At 41.5% G+C, this 14357-nt stretch overlaps 1 long non-coding RNA gene across 3 annotated transcripts; it reads left to right on the top strand.

Annotated features, from left to right (window-relative positions):
• Positions 1-1951: 1951 nt before the first annotated feature.
• Positions 1952-12517, top strand: LOC135292975 (uncharacterized). 3 transcript variants are annotated; one of them, XR_010355116.1, is made up of 3 exons: positions 1952-2267; positions 7305-8397; positions 10627-12517. It is a non-coding gene; the product is annotated as an uncharacterized LOC135292975 (long non-coding RNA). The 3 variants fall into 3 exon arrangements; XR_010355117.1 differs by lacking the exon at positions 10627-12517 and adding an exon at positions 8563-8728; XR_010355115.1 differs by lacking the exon at positions 10627-12517 and having other exon boundaries at positions 7305-7427; positions 8230-8422.
• The last annotated feature ends 1840 nt before the right edge of the window (positions 12518-14357 follow it).

The following is a 14357-nucleotide window of genomic DNA, read 5'->3' as shown; positions in this document are numbered from 1 at the left end:
TGACAAATGCATTGCACCCTGGGTTTTTACAGTTTTACAGTTTTTATAAGAAAAACCCCTAAAATCATGAGCCAACAAGTGACTTAAAGTGACGTCTAAGGATGGGAGCATTGTCCCGTACCTGCTTGAATCTTTTTATTTCTCACCCTAACCTGAAAAGAAACTGATTAAAGAGACCCCCCCGGGTTTCTAAACCAACAAACCAAGGACTCAACGACTCTCCCGTGAGGACAGAGTCCCCAGTTCTGTCTGCAGACCAGCGGACAAAACTGCATCATCCTCCTCCTTCGTGCCACGCCTGGGAGCGGCGACGGCGAGAGCGCAACCCGTCGATTTCTCCCCACCTGAGCTGATTCTTCTTAATAAAGGCATTAAAAAGGAGAAAGATCTCCTGCCCATTTATTTCACTGCGGGTTCAGCGGGCTTGCCGTGGAGCCCCGCAATGCTCCTGCCACTGCTGCTCCTCCTCGGACCGCTCCTCTTCGTGCTCCTCGCCTTCCTGCTCCTCCCCTTCCCCTCTCCCTGCCCTTCCTCCCGCTCCTCCTCCGCTCCCGCCCCGGACCCGCCTTCCGCACCCGCTCTGCCCCACGGCCGCAGCAGCACCGGCTGCTGGACAGGTTTCGTGACACCTCCCTGGGGAGGAATCCTTCCTCTTCAAACAGGAGCATCAGGACTGGTTCAGACAGAGAGTTCTCATATTCTGGCCTTAGCCTGTGACTTATAGGAAGAAAAAGAATTACAACTTCTATCAGAGGCATATCGTATACCCTGTCTGATTCATCCCAATACCAGATATGCTAGCTAGGTTATATGTAAATGTTTAAATTGTGGAAAACATTCGTATTGTAGTTCAAAAAAAACGGACTCTCATTGCATGAAATGTCAAGCACCAAGTCTAGCCCCTATCCAGACAGAACTCAAAACAACTGAAATAATAACATTGCTTTGTAGATGGGAATTATTAGTGCCTGTTGAATGGGAGATACCTGAGGAACAGTGGGAAAGAGTTAAGGAATGTCAAAAATTATTTGCCTGGAAATTAGTAAAAAGGAAGTGACAAGGGAAAAAGAGGGCAAGACCGGGTTGGCTGCTGTGCTTGCCACCGAGAAGATCAAATACACCTGCAATGGCTTGCTGCCAGTTTTCAGCTCCCTTTTTCTACCTATGTCAAGGTCAGAAATGAAGGTACTTGAGACGATAGTTCGCGTTCAGACTCAGGTGTTTATTATTTCTTATCAATGTGACAGCCTCACAGCCATGAGTTCTGCAGTCTTTCATTAGCAAGGCACAAAATGGCTAACTATCTCTTGTTACAAGGTCTTTTAAGGCTAAACTATCCAATTAAGAAATGACACCTAAATTATTTTCCCTTTTAACCCAATAACTAATCCCTCAAAGCCCACAGTGTGGACTGTTCTGTCTAATTATAAAAGACCACCCAAACGCATGGAGAAGAAGGAAGAAGGTAAAGAAGAACAACCTGTCTCTGCCCTAAAACCTCCATCTTGCTTGGTATCTAAAGGGTTTTTCCAAAATAGCAGGTGTGCTCTTGGCTAAGTGCCAAGATGCACCCAGCTGTAAATCTTTGCTTTCTTGTCTTTGTCTCCTCTTGTCCTTTATTAAACTTTGAATTATTTACAGGAGAGTGAACCTTGTTTTTCACGCAGGGACATCCTGGGGGCATGTGGGGGTGTCTGCACACAGGGCTCTGGGGCATGCTGGAGGGCACCAGGGATGTGCGGAGGGGACAGGAGGGCAAAGGGGGCCTGGAAGTCCATTGGGAGCACTTTGTGTGCCCAGGACTGAGCTGTGCCCATGCCCCCAGGGACACTCAGAGCCTCCCTGCCCGGGTCCCTGGCCCGTTGCTGGGGGCAGGTTCCATGTCAATGGTTACCTGGATCCATTTCTGGGGGCAGGTGCTGTGTCACAGGGGAGCCCTTTGTGACACCACACTGCTGCCCCTGTGGTCAGTGTCCAGCTGGACAGGGAGAGAAGAGGATAGTTTGGGAATACAGAGCTGGCCAGGAGCCTCTACACACAAGCTCGAGAGTTTCCCTGCTTCTTCAGCAGCCCCGTGGTGCTGAGGATTTTCCCAAACGATTCTTATTTCCCCTTTCTCCGCTACCAGACTTTTCTTTTCTACCAAATCATGGAGAGGAGAGCCCCGAGCCAGCCCAGGGTGGCCTGGGAGGAGGACGGGGGTCCCCAGGAAAGCAGCTCCCCAGTGGAGCCCTACGAGGTGACAATGGTGCAGCCCCTGCAGACGGGTGAGTGAGAGGCCCTGCTGGGCTGGGCAGGGCTGGGAGCCCAGCCTGTTTCCCTGGCTCACAGCAGCCCAGGGCTGGCTGTGATGCCTCAGGCTGAGGCTGCTCAGGGCTGAATGCCAGCCCCAGCACAATCTCTGCCAAGGAGGGAGTGAGCAGAGGGGCCCCAACTCCTGCTCCAGGGTGAGGCCAGTGAGCCGCGGCTGGGCCGGCAGCAGGCAGGGATGCCATGAGGCCCTGCACCTTTGCTGTCCCTCTGCCAGTGCATTCCTCAGCCCAAGGCTCTGGGGCTTTCCCCTCCGTGCTGTGCTCCAGCACGGCAGCTCCTCTGCTGGGCACCCTCTGCTGGGGTCGGCTGTCGCTTGTCTCTGCCCCAGCACGGGAAAAAGTGGTTCTGGGTAGGCCGCGCTCTCGAAGAAGGAGTCTGGACTCTTGCTTTTAGGTCTTCAGTCGAGTTTATTATTTCTTATCTACAAAGATTTTCTGTCTGTCCAGCCGAGGTCTGATCAGCAAGACAGCCAAAGGCACTCTCTCCCGCCCACGAGGCGGTTGTCTCTTTTATAGTGAAAACTACGTATTAGATATTTACCTTTACTTCCCAATACTTTCTGCCCTTGTTGGCAAGTGTACTCTTTCTGTGAACCAAATCCACACGTGCCAACATCATCCTGAACATGGATGCCAAGGAGAAGAAAGAAGAAGGACAGGGCACGCCCAAATCCCTCCATCTTGGGACTCCTGATCCATGCACAGAATTCCAGACCCCCCTGTACAACACATAAAACCCCCCTGTACAGTGCATTCTAACTTAAGTTCCAGCAAGTGAATAACATCCCCTCACCATTCAGACCTGAAATTCTCTCATCTCCTCACCTTCAGGTGTCATTTCTTTAAAAGGATCTAAGTCAAGCCACCAGGTACTTTTGGCAACATTCCAGGGCCTCCGAGCCCCCCAAGGGTTGTCTCGGTAGCTCTGGACATCCAGAGTGATGTACTGAGTTCCCACAAGAGTGCATTTTCTTTTATGCCGATCATCAAGTGCTTTCCAACATTCGTATGTCACTTTGAATTTAATACAATGAATTCAGGTAATCTCTCAACATTTTTAAATTATGCAATTTTACCATGGGATTTACTCTATTGTCATATTATTGTAGATCTGGACATCTTTGGAAATCTGAAAGGAGTAGTAAGACCCTAACATTTACAAAACACTGCAGAATATCTTTTATAAGACAGTAAAAAAATTGAGAATCAGGTGTGAAAATACATGTTTAGACATAAAATATTGCAGGAACTGAAGTCTTGTTCTTTGTCATAAGTGTGGTGTTGATTCGAAGGCTTAAAAGCAAATCACATGCAATGGGTGATTTGAGTTTTTACTGCTGAATATTTCAGTAAGCATCTTCAGCAAAATTATTTTAGTTATAAAAGGGGAGTGATACTCTTAAGGTTGAAACTGCAGCAAATAGAAGGTTGCAGTTTGGTTTTATTCAGACCTGCTTTTTATAGTAACTTTATCAAAAGATGATAATGAAAGTTTTCTGCAATCTTTTGGGGAGATGCTATCTGATTGTCTATGGAGTTTATGTGACCCATTTTTAAAATTAATGTTATTCTCAATTTTCAGCTTTTGGACTTAGACATGTAACTCTTATTGATAAATTCACTAAACTGTTGAACTGAGACTTCAAAACTTTTGAGTTTGAAAAACTAGTTTAAGGAATTGTGTTTCAGTTTACTTTAGGAAATGGCTGGGATCAAAAAGGATATAAAAATACCATGAGTTTGTTTATACACTCACATATCTGCATATTTCCATATGTAGATATGTGTATAACCTATTTCACAGACAACTAGATTTACCTTATGCATTGTTGCACTAATTAAAAAGTATTTTTTAGGTTTTTTTCTATTTCTTTTTTATGGAATGAATAATTAGAAAAGTCAAGAGATACTTATGTCCATAGGATGTGCTTTGCTCAGTTGCTGCCCAGGCACGGTGCTGGCTCAGCCTCAAGTGCCTTTCTGCAGGGCTGCTCTCCGGCTGTCCCTCTCCAGATTTACACTTGTGTCCAGCATTACTTTGTCACCAGTGAAGAGTCTGTCATTTGCTCTTGCTAAATTTAATGTCACTATCAACTGCCCAATGCTCCCATCTATCTACATCCCTCTGCAAGGTGTCTCGTCCCTCAAGAGTATAATCAGGTTTTCTGAAAAATCAGCATGGTCTACATAATTAATAAATAAAATTAGGACACTGTGGCACCTGTCAAGAATTTATAATGGACATGCAATAAAAGAATGTAAACTCTACCACCTGCCAACTTAAAAGCAATGAAAATACTGAAATGCTTTTCAAGATTAAAAACCCCTGCAGTTAATATTAAAAATTCGGAACCGTTTATTTTACATGTTATAATAATTTTTAAAATAAAAATCTGATTGTTAAATTTTTCCATGTATGAACCCTCAGAGGTTTATCTGTCAAAGGAAAATTTTATATATTCAATTAGAACATTTTGAGAATCTTGTTCTCAGACTTGTGAGGTATACATAATGTAGCAAGGTTTCTGTGTCATATTTTCTTATCATTGCCTTCTAACAGAGCTTTCATCCTATTTAGTCCTTTATAATAGTCCTTTATAGTCCTTCTTTATAAAGAGGCTCTTTTTCTTGCAGAAGTAAAGGATAATATTCACAACTCAAAATTTTAACTTTCATTTGAAATAATCTACTTTATTACGGACTTTACTGAAATTGACTTTACCTACCTTTTGTGGGAATCAGAGTTTGCAATTCTTTGGTAACTTTGCTGTGATCTTACCAGATCAAGAAGAAACACCAAACGGCATTCTAGAAAAAAATATAGCAATGGTGTTTGCACTGATAATAACACCGACCATAATAATTTAAGTAAATCAGGCCTTTTGTAAATTAATTACTTTCTTGAACACAGTCTGAACCACTAGTATAAAATCCACATATTTAAGCTGCAATTGTCAAGTATTATGTAAAAGTACACTAATAGTAATGCTACATTATTTCATGTAATTTTGCTACATTTTTCCATAGTGTTTTGCAGGGTTTTTTTCCCTATGCCACATTAGCATAATTGGCAAGGAAGTCCACATACCATCCTACTGCAGTCAATGACCTGTGTGACACAACTGTGTAGTTATGAACTCTTGGAAGAGTTTATGGTATACAGGCATAGAAATTTTTTTGCACTACAGCTCCTCTTCAGAACTTACAACCAAGTTACATCCCTAATATGCTTTATTCTCCTTAAAAGTCTCCAGTGAAACAACTCAGAATCCTCTCAGAATTGAAAGGTTTTGCCTTCTGTTTCATTTGTTGTAGCTTAAATCTGTTACTTATTCTCCTATCCCAAGCAGATGAGAAGGAAATTACTTCTCTGCCTGGAAAGTCTTTGACACACTTAAAACTTCTATCATATCTCCTCTCAATACGTCAGTCTCTTCTCTGAAAGCATGTTTTAAATGCATATAAACATATCAATGCATACATGTTTATTAATAAAACTGAGCACGAAATCTGTAGTGCAGCCTTTTGACCACTCCCAATGGTCTCCAGCAGTAACTTTTTCCATGTGGTTGCTATTTTTCTCCAGCTAAGACCTTCAGAATACTGTGTAGAATGGGAAATTATTTCACACAGCTTGCATGTAACACTCCTGCACAGCTACCCCTATACACACCTTGGGGGTTTTTTCACACTAACAAGGGTACGTTGCTTAATTTGTGATCAATCTCTTGATCACAAGAGATCTGCTCTGTAACTCTGCCCCTTAAGCAGTCATACCTTAACCTATTAATGATTAACTGGTTATTTTCCCTGAAGTATAATATCTCTCACTAGACTTTCCCAAATTACACCCCACATAAAGCAAGGTTAATTTGTAATCATAATCTTGCATTTCAGGATTTGCTGAACCACTGCATTCTCTTTGTCAGCCTGGTCTCATGCTCAGATTTAGCAATTATATATTTTATTTCATCATGTAAATGGCCAATCCGAATACTTCATAATATTTGGTCTAGGTTAGAACTTTCAGAAATCTCAGACAGAATTAATCCTGACATATTTTAAGAGTAGGAAAAAGGGTAAGGTTTAACAACTTTCCAAAAGTTGCCAGACCAGTAAATATCTGGTCTATGGATATCTGAAACACCATCCTGAGACATGATCCATCAATACAGAGAAAACATATTTTCTTATTTCCTGTATTATTTACATATAGATATTTAAATCACTTTTAAAATCAAAGCTTCGTGAAGAAGCTTCCTGTTGCTCTACAGGGCTTCACAATCTGATGTGTACTGTCCTCACTTTCACATGCCAACACAATATAGCTACCCTGACAAATTCAGCACAACTCTGCCATCAAGACTCTTCCAGTTGTGCAAGGAAAACTGTAGGAGAAATGAAGATTGTTAATCTTAAAAATCAGTCCTGAATCTAAGCCTTATGCCACAACAGAGAGACTAATTAGTTGTGAAGAAACAGATACAAAATACTCTCTACAGAGGGTACAGAGACCTTACAGAGTCTACAAATGCTCTGTAATATCAGAGTAATCCTTCAGCATTAACCTAGCCATGATGGACAATTCTTGCTTGCCTCAGCAGAGACTTAGGAATTTTGACACTTGAAGTGGCACTGCAGAGGTTGTTCTTACCATTAAAAAATACCTTGCAACCCATAATAAATTCCAAAGAAAATGAGATGGTTTACTGAGAAAACCATTACATATTGACTTAATTTTTGAAACCTAAGAAATTCCAACACATGGAAGTGAAGAAGCTTATTTGTGAGGATTTACAACAAAGCTGTGCAACAGAATAAAACCTACATAATACAAAGGTTCTCTGACTAAAAACCCTGGATCTAGAAAAAAAGCCCTTAATTGCCAACATCAATATTGTGGTAATGATACAATAGGACACATCTAGGAATAAAAGTTGGTGCAATTAAAAATATTTCTCAATTTGCTTATCTTACTTGGCATGTTCATAGCAACCAACCAATGAAGCAACACGTGAGACATGAATCTCTCCATCCCATAGAAGAGAAATGCACTACAGTTTGTCAGCAGCTGTTCTCATTCAGATTGGCTGAAAGGAAGGAAGAAGGAAGAAAGTAAGTTGCATTCATGTTACTCTTTCACAAGCACACTGTGCAGAAATCGTCCATAGCAAACAGGTCAGTGCTATTTACTCCAGAAATAATTATAACAAAAGTCAGCATGCCAAGCAAGAACATAAACATGGCTGCAGAATTCTGTGAGAAATGTAATAACTCATATGGATTACTAATACTATGCTCTTGTATTAAAATGATTACTCAGTAACATCTCATAGTGAGCAAGAGGCATAGTGTATTTTTAGATAAATCTCATCCTCTCCATCAAAAAACCAAAATTTAAGAAAATCATCACTGTATGTTTTATACAGCTTTAAAATACAGTCTTTGTCTAACATCCCAAAGGAACGGTCACGTATGTACCCACCAGGACATGAGCAATTAGTTTTTAAAAAGAGGTGTGGATCATCAGGCCAGCTGGCAGCAAAACCAGCAATTTGGTAATAATGATCTTTGCGATTTTTATGAAAAAATAGTAGAGTACCCGCTCAGTGGTATGAACTAAGAACACAAAATTCCAAAGGACTGACTGCTGAACTAGCAGTTAGGAAGGAAGGTCCAGTGATGGCCACGTTGTCCCATAGGGCTTGTCACTGCTCAACCTCTTGAGATCCCTTTTACTCCCCCCATGGCTACGATCTTAAAAGTAAAGTATTTCTACAAAGAACAAAGTGTGTTTATGAGTAGACTCCATGAAACGGTAGTAGCCTCATGATCAATGTTTGAAATTGGAAACTGCGTGCTGCACTTTCACCGCTCTGCTTCTGAAATCTGCGCTCCCATTTACGGCTGGCTGAAGGTGCAGGGAGACACTGTGGTTTTATGGCTTGGATTTACAAACCATCCTGAGCAAAGCCAGAAATTACACTTCTGCTCACAGATGTGTATTCATCAAAGGCTGCACCAGAAGATTTTCTATCCAAATTAGATTATTTACTGGGGAGCCACCGGGAACCCCGGAGCCAAGGTGGGATTTGGGGGAATTTGGGGAATTTTGGGGGGATTTGGGGAGAATTTGGGGATTTTTGGGGGAGATTTTGGGGAATTTGGGAATTTTTGGGGAATTTTTGGGGGAATTTTGGGATTTTGGGTGGAATCTGGGGGATTTTTCACCCTCCCCTCCCCCCCCCAGGGCACCCCCGTCCCCCAAGGCCCCGGCGGCTTCCCCGGCCCCAAGGGACCCCCCGTGAGTACCGAAAATGGGGTGAAAAACCCACATTTTGGGAAAAAACTCAAAATTTGGGGAAAACACCCCAAAAAATTGGGAAAATAATTAAAAAATGGGGGGGAATGTCAAATTTTGGGGAAAAAAACCCTGAAATTTGGAGAAAAAACCCCAAAAAATGGGGAAAAAAAACACCAAAAATTGGGGGGAAATCCCAAATTTTGGGGAAATACCTCAAAATTTGGGGAAAACACCCCAAAAATGGGGAAAAAAATAAAAGAAAAAGGGGGGAATCCCAAATTTTGGGAAAAAAACTTGAAATTTGGGGGAAACGTCAAAAAAATGGGAAAAAACACCAAATATTGGGGGGAAATGCCAAATTTTGGGAAAAAACCTCAAAATTTGGGGGAAAAAACCAAAAAAATGGGGAAAAACCACAAAAAAATTGGGAAAAAAATCCCAAATTTGGGGGAAAAACCTGAAGTGTGGGGAAAACATAAGCTCTGGGGAGAAAAAATATCAACAAAATGGGGCAAAAAATCCAAATTTTGGGAAAAAACCTGTGAAATTTGGGGAAAGCACCAAAAATGGGAAAAAACACCAAAAATTGGGGGGGAAATCCCAAATTTTGGGAGAAAACCCTGAAATTTGGGGAAAAACACCAAAAATTGGGGGGAAATCCCAAATTTTAGGGAAAAAAACCTGAAATTTGGGGGAAACACAAACTTTGGGGAGAAAAACGCCAACAAAATGGGGGAAAAAATTACAAATTTTGGGAAAAAACCCGTGAAATTTGGAAAAAAAAATGGGGAAAAGCACCAATAAAAATGGGGGGGAAATCCAAATTTTGGGTAAAAACCTCAAAATTTGGGGAAAGCACCAAAAAAAATGTGAAAAACCACCAAAAAATTGGGGAAAAAAACCCACCAAAAATGGGGAAAAAAATAAAAATTGTGGGAAAAATTCAAATTATTCAAATTTGGAGGGGAAAAAAAAAAAAAAAAAAATGGGGGAAAAAAAATCTCAAAAATGTGGGGGAAGGCCAGAAATTGGCAATAAAAACATAAAAAAGGAGGAAAAGAAACACTAAAAATTGGGAAATTCTGAAAATTTGGGGACAACCCCAATAAAAACTTCATAATTTTGGTAAAAAAGATGAAAATTGGGGAAAACACATGAAATTTGGGGGGGGAAAGGCGAAAAAAGGAAAATTTGGGAAAAAATCCCAAAATTTGGGGGAAAAAATCCAAGAGAATTTGGAAATAAACCACAAAACTTGTGGGGAAATCCTGAAATTTGGGGGGAAAAAATCCCAAAAATTTTGGGAAAATCTCTGAAAGTTAGAGAAAAAATGGTAAAAATTGGTAAAAAAATTGGGGGAAAGCACAAAAAGGGGAGGGACAATTAAAAAATTTAGGTGAAAATCCCCAAAAATTTGGGGGAAAGCCCCTGAAATTGAGGGGTTTTTAGGGAAAAAAAAGCCAAAATATTGAAAAAAAAATACCCAAAATCTGGGGGAAAACAACCAAAAATTGTGAAAATCCCAAAATCTTGGAATAATTCCAAAATTTTCTGGGAAAAAACCAATCAAATGTGGGGAGAAATCCCAAATTTAGGAGAAAATCCCAGAATTCCGTGGAGAAAACCCCAAAATTTGGGTAAAAGCAGCAAAATTTGGAATAAAACCCCACCAAAAATGGGGAAAACCCCAAAAATTTGGAAAAAAAAAATAGAAAAATGGAGGAAAAACCAACAAAAATGGGGAAAAAACCCAAATTTTGGGACAAAAGTCTAAAACAATGGCGGGAAATAAATAGCAAAATTTGAAAAAAAAGGAGAAAATTCCCAAAATTTGAGCAAAAAAGGGAGAAAAAAACCCTAAAAAATTGGTGTAAAAATAACAAAAAATGGGAAAAAATGGGGGAAAATAAAAAAAAAAGGGGAAATTCCCCACAAAAATGGGGAACCACCCCAAAATTTGGGAAAAAATCCCAAATTTGAGGGAAAACTCCAAATTTTTGGTTCCTGCAGGGCCCCTCTGGCAAGGACGGGATCCCCGGGCACTCCGGGCAGAGAGGAGACGCCGTGAGTGACCCAAAAAGGCCAAAATTCACCCCAAAAATCCCCAAATCTGCCCCAAAATCCTCCCCAAAATTCCCTCAAAATCCCCTAAAATTCTCCCCAAAATCTTCCCAAAATTCTCCCCAAAAATCCCCACAAAATCCTTTCAGAATCCCTCCCCAAAATCCCAAAAATCCTCCCCAAAATCCCCGAAAAATCCCCCCAAAAATCCTTCCCAAAATCCTCCCAATTCCCCCAAAATCCTCCCCCAAAATCCCCCCAAAAATCCTCCCCAAAAACCCCAAAAATCCTCCAAAATCACCCCAAAAATCCTTCCCAAAATCCTCCAAAATGCCCCCAAAATCCTCCTCCAAATCCTCCCAAAAAATCTTCCCAAAATCTTCCCCAAATTCCCCAAAACCCCCCCAAAATCCTCCCAAAATCCTCCCAAAATCCTCCCAAAAATCCTCCCAAAATCCCAAAAATTCTCCCCAAAATCCTCCCCAAAATCTTCTCAAAATCCCCCCAAATTCCCTTGAAAATCCCCCAAAAATCCACCAAAATTCCCCAAAATTCCCTCAAAATTCTCTCCAAATTCCCCCCAAAATCCCACAAATCTTCCCCAAAATCCTCCCCAAAAATGCCCCCAAAATCTCAAAAATTCTCCCCAAAATTCCCCCGAAATCCTCCCCAAAAATCCCCAAATCCCACCAAAAGACCCCAAAAATCCTCACCAAAATTCCCACCAAAATTTTCCCCAAAATTTTCCCCAAAATTCCCCAAAAATCCTTCCCAAAATCCTGCCCAAAAATCCTCCAAAACCCAAAAAATTCTCCCAAAGTGCCCCAAAAAATCCTCCCCAAATTCCCCAAAAATTCACCCAAAAAATTCCCCCAAAAAATGCAAATCCCCCCAAAATATTCCCCAAAAATTCCCCTAAATCCTCCCCAAAATCCTCCCCAACAACCTAAAAAATTTCCCCTAAATTCCCCCAAAATTCCCCAAAATCTCCCAAATCTTCTCCAAAAATCCCCCCAAAATCCCCCCCAAAAATCATCCCCAAAATCCCCCAAAAATCCTCCCAAAATCCTCCCCAAAACCCCAAAAATTTTCCTCAAAATCCTTTCCAAAATCCTCCCAAAAATCTTCTCAAAATTCCCCCAAATTTCCTTGAAAATCCCCCAAAACTCCCAAAATTCCCCCCAAAAATCAACCAAAATCCCCCAAAAATCAGTCCCCAAAATCCTCCCCAAAATTCCCCCAAAACCCCAAAATCTTCCCCAAAAATTCCCCTCAAATCCTCCCCAAAACCCAAAAAATTCTCCCCAAAATTCCCCCAAAATTCCCCCAAAATTCCCCAAAATCCTCCCCCAAAATCTGCCAAAAAATCCTCCCAAAATCCACCCCAAAAATTCTCCCCAAAATCCTCTCCAAAATCCCCAAATCCAGCCCAAGAATCCCCCAAATCCACTCCAAAAATCCACCCCAAAAATCCCCCAAATCCACCCCAAAAATCCCCTCCAAAAATTGCCCCAAATCCACCCCAAAAATTCCCAAATCCACTCCACAAAATGCCCCAAATCCACCCCAAAAATCCCCCAAATCCACCCCAAAAATCCCCCAAATCCTCCCCAAAAATGCCCCAAAAATTCCCAAAATCCACCCCAAAATCCCCCAAACCCACTGCAAAAATGCCCCAAACCCACCCCAAAAAATCCCCAAAATCCACCCCAAAAATCCCCAAATATGCCCCAAATCCACCTAAAAAATTCCTCAAAATCCATCCCAAAAATCCAGCCAAAAAATGCCCCAAATCCACCCCAAAAATCCACCCCAAAATCCCCCAAATCCACCCCAAAAATCCCCCAAATAATCCCCCAAATCCACCTAAAAAATCCCTCAAATCCACCCCCAAAATTCCCCAAATCCCCCCCAAAAATCCCAAGTAATTCCCAAAAAAATCACCAAAAATTCCCAAAAAATTCCCCAAAAATTCCCCAAATTTCCCCAAATCCCCCCCAAAAAATGTTGGAATTTCCCTTTCAGGGCGGGGGGGGGCCCCGCGGGACCCCCGGGGCCGGCGGTGAGTGACCGAATATTCCCCATTTTACCCCAAAAAATCCAGAATTTATCCCCAAATTCCCCCCTTTTTTCCCCTCAAAATTCCTCCTTTATTTCCCCCCAAAAATTCCCAATTTCCCCCCAAAATTCCTCCTTTTTCCCGTCCTTTTTCCCTCCAAAATTCCCAAATTTCCCTTTTTCCCCAAAAAATTCCTCCTTTTTTTCCAAAAATTCCCAATTTCCCCCCAAGATTCCTCCTTTTCCCCCCAGAATTCCCAAATTTCCCCCAAATTTCCCTTTCCCCCCCAAAATTCCTCCCTTTTCCCCCATAATTCCCAAATTTCCCCTTTTTTCTGTCCCTTTTCCCCCCAAAATTCCCAAATTTCCCCCAAATTTCCCTTTCCCCCCCAAATTCCTCCTTTTCCCAAAAAAATTTCCTGATTTTCCCCCAAAATTTCTCCTTTTCGCCCCAAAATCCTCATTTTTCCCTTAATTTCCCCTTTTTTCCCTCCTTTTCCCCCCAAAATTCCCAAATTTCCCCCAAATTTCCCAATTTCCCAAAAAAATTCCTCCTTTTTTCCCCAAAATTCCCAAATTTCCCCCAAAATTCTTCCTTTTTCCCCCTCAAAAATTCCCAAATTTCCCCAAAATTTCCCTTTTCCCCCCAAATTCCTCCTTTTCCCCAAAAAGATTCCCAAATTCCCCCCAAAATTCCTCCTTTTTCTCCCCAGAATTCCCAAATTTCCCCCAATTTCCCCTTTTTCCCTCCTTTTCCCCAAAAAGATTCCCAAATTCCCCCCAAAATTCCTCCTTTTTCTCCCCAGAATTCCCAAATTTCCCCCAATTTCCCCTTTTTCCCTCCTTTTCCCCGAAAATTCCCAAATTTTCCCCAGATTTCCCTTTTCCCCCCAAATTCCTCCTTTTCCCCAAAAAGATTCCCAAATTCCCCCCAAAATTCCTCCTTTTTCTCCCCAGAATTCCCAAATTTCCCCCAATTTCCCCTTTTTCCCTCCTTTTCCCCAAAAAGATTCCCAAATTCCCCCCAAAATTCCTCCTTTTTCTCCCCAGAATTCCCAAATTTCCCCCAATTTCCCCTTTTTCCCTCCTTTTCCCCGAAAATTCCCAAATTTTCCCCAGATTTCCCTTTTCCCCCCAAATTCCTCCTTTTCCTCAAAAAATTCCCAAATTTCTGCCACATTTTCCCCAAATTTCCTCCTTTTTGCCCCAAATTCCTCATTTTTCCTCCCTTTTCCCCTCAAATTTCACAATTTTCCCCCCAAAATTCCAAATTTCCCTCCATTTCCCCCCCAAAATTCCATTTTTTTCCCCAGAAATTTGGGATTCCCCCCAGGAAATTTCCATATTTTCCCCCCAAAATTCAGGATTTTTCCCATTCTTCCCCCATTTTTCCCAAATTTCTCCCTTTCCCCCCCCAAATTTGGGATTTTTTTTTTACCTCCCAGGGCTCCCCCCGCTAAAATTTAATGGATTTACCCCAAAAATCCCTTTGATTCACCCAAAATTCTACAAATTTCCCCCCCAAAATTCAGGATTTTTTTATCCATTCCCCCATCATTTTTAACCATTTTTTCCCAAAATTTCAGGATTTTCTCCCAGAAATTTGGGATTTTTTTTTCTCC

The sequence above is a fragment of the Passer domesticus genome, unplaced genomic scaffold (genome assembly GCF_036417665.1).
Source record: "Passer domesticus isolate bPasDom1 unplaced genomic scaffold, bPasDom1.hap1 HAP1_SCAFFOLD_60, whole genome shotgun sequence".
NCBI classification, from domain to species: Eukaryota; Metazoa; Chordata; class Aves; order Passeriformes; family Passeridae; genus Passer; species Passer domesticus.
This window is presented reverse-complemented; position numbering and strand designations above follow the sequence as displayed.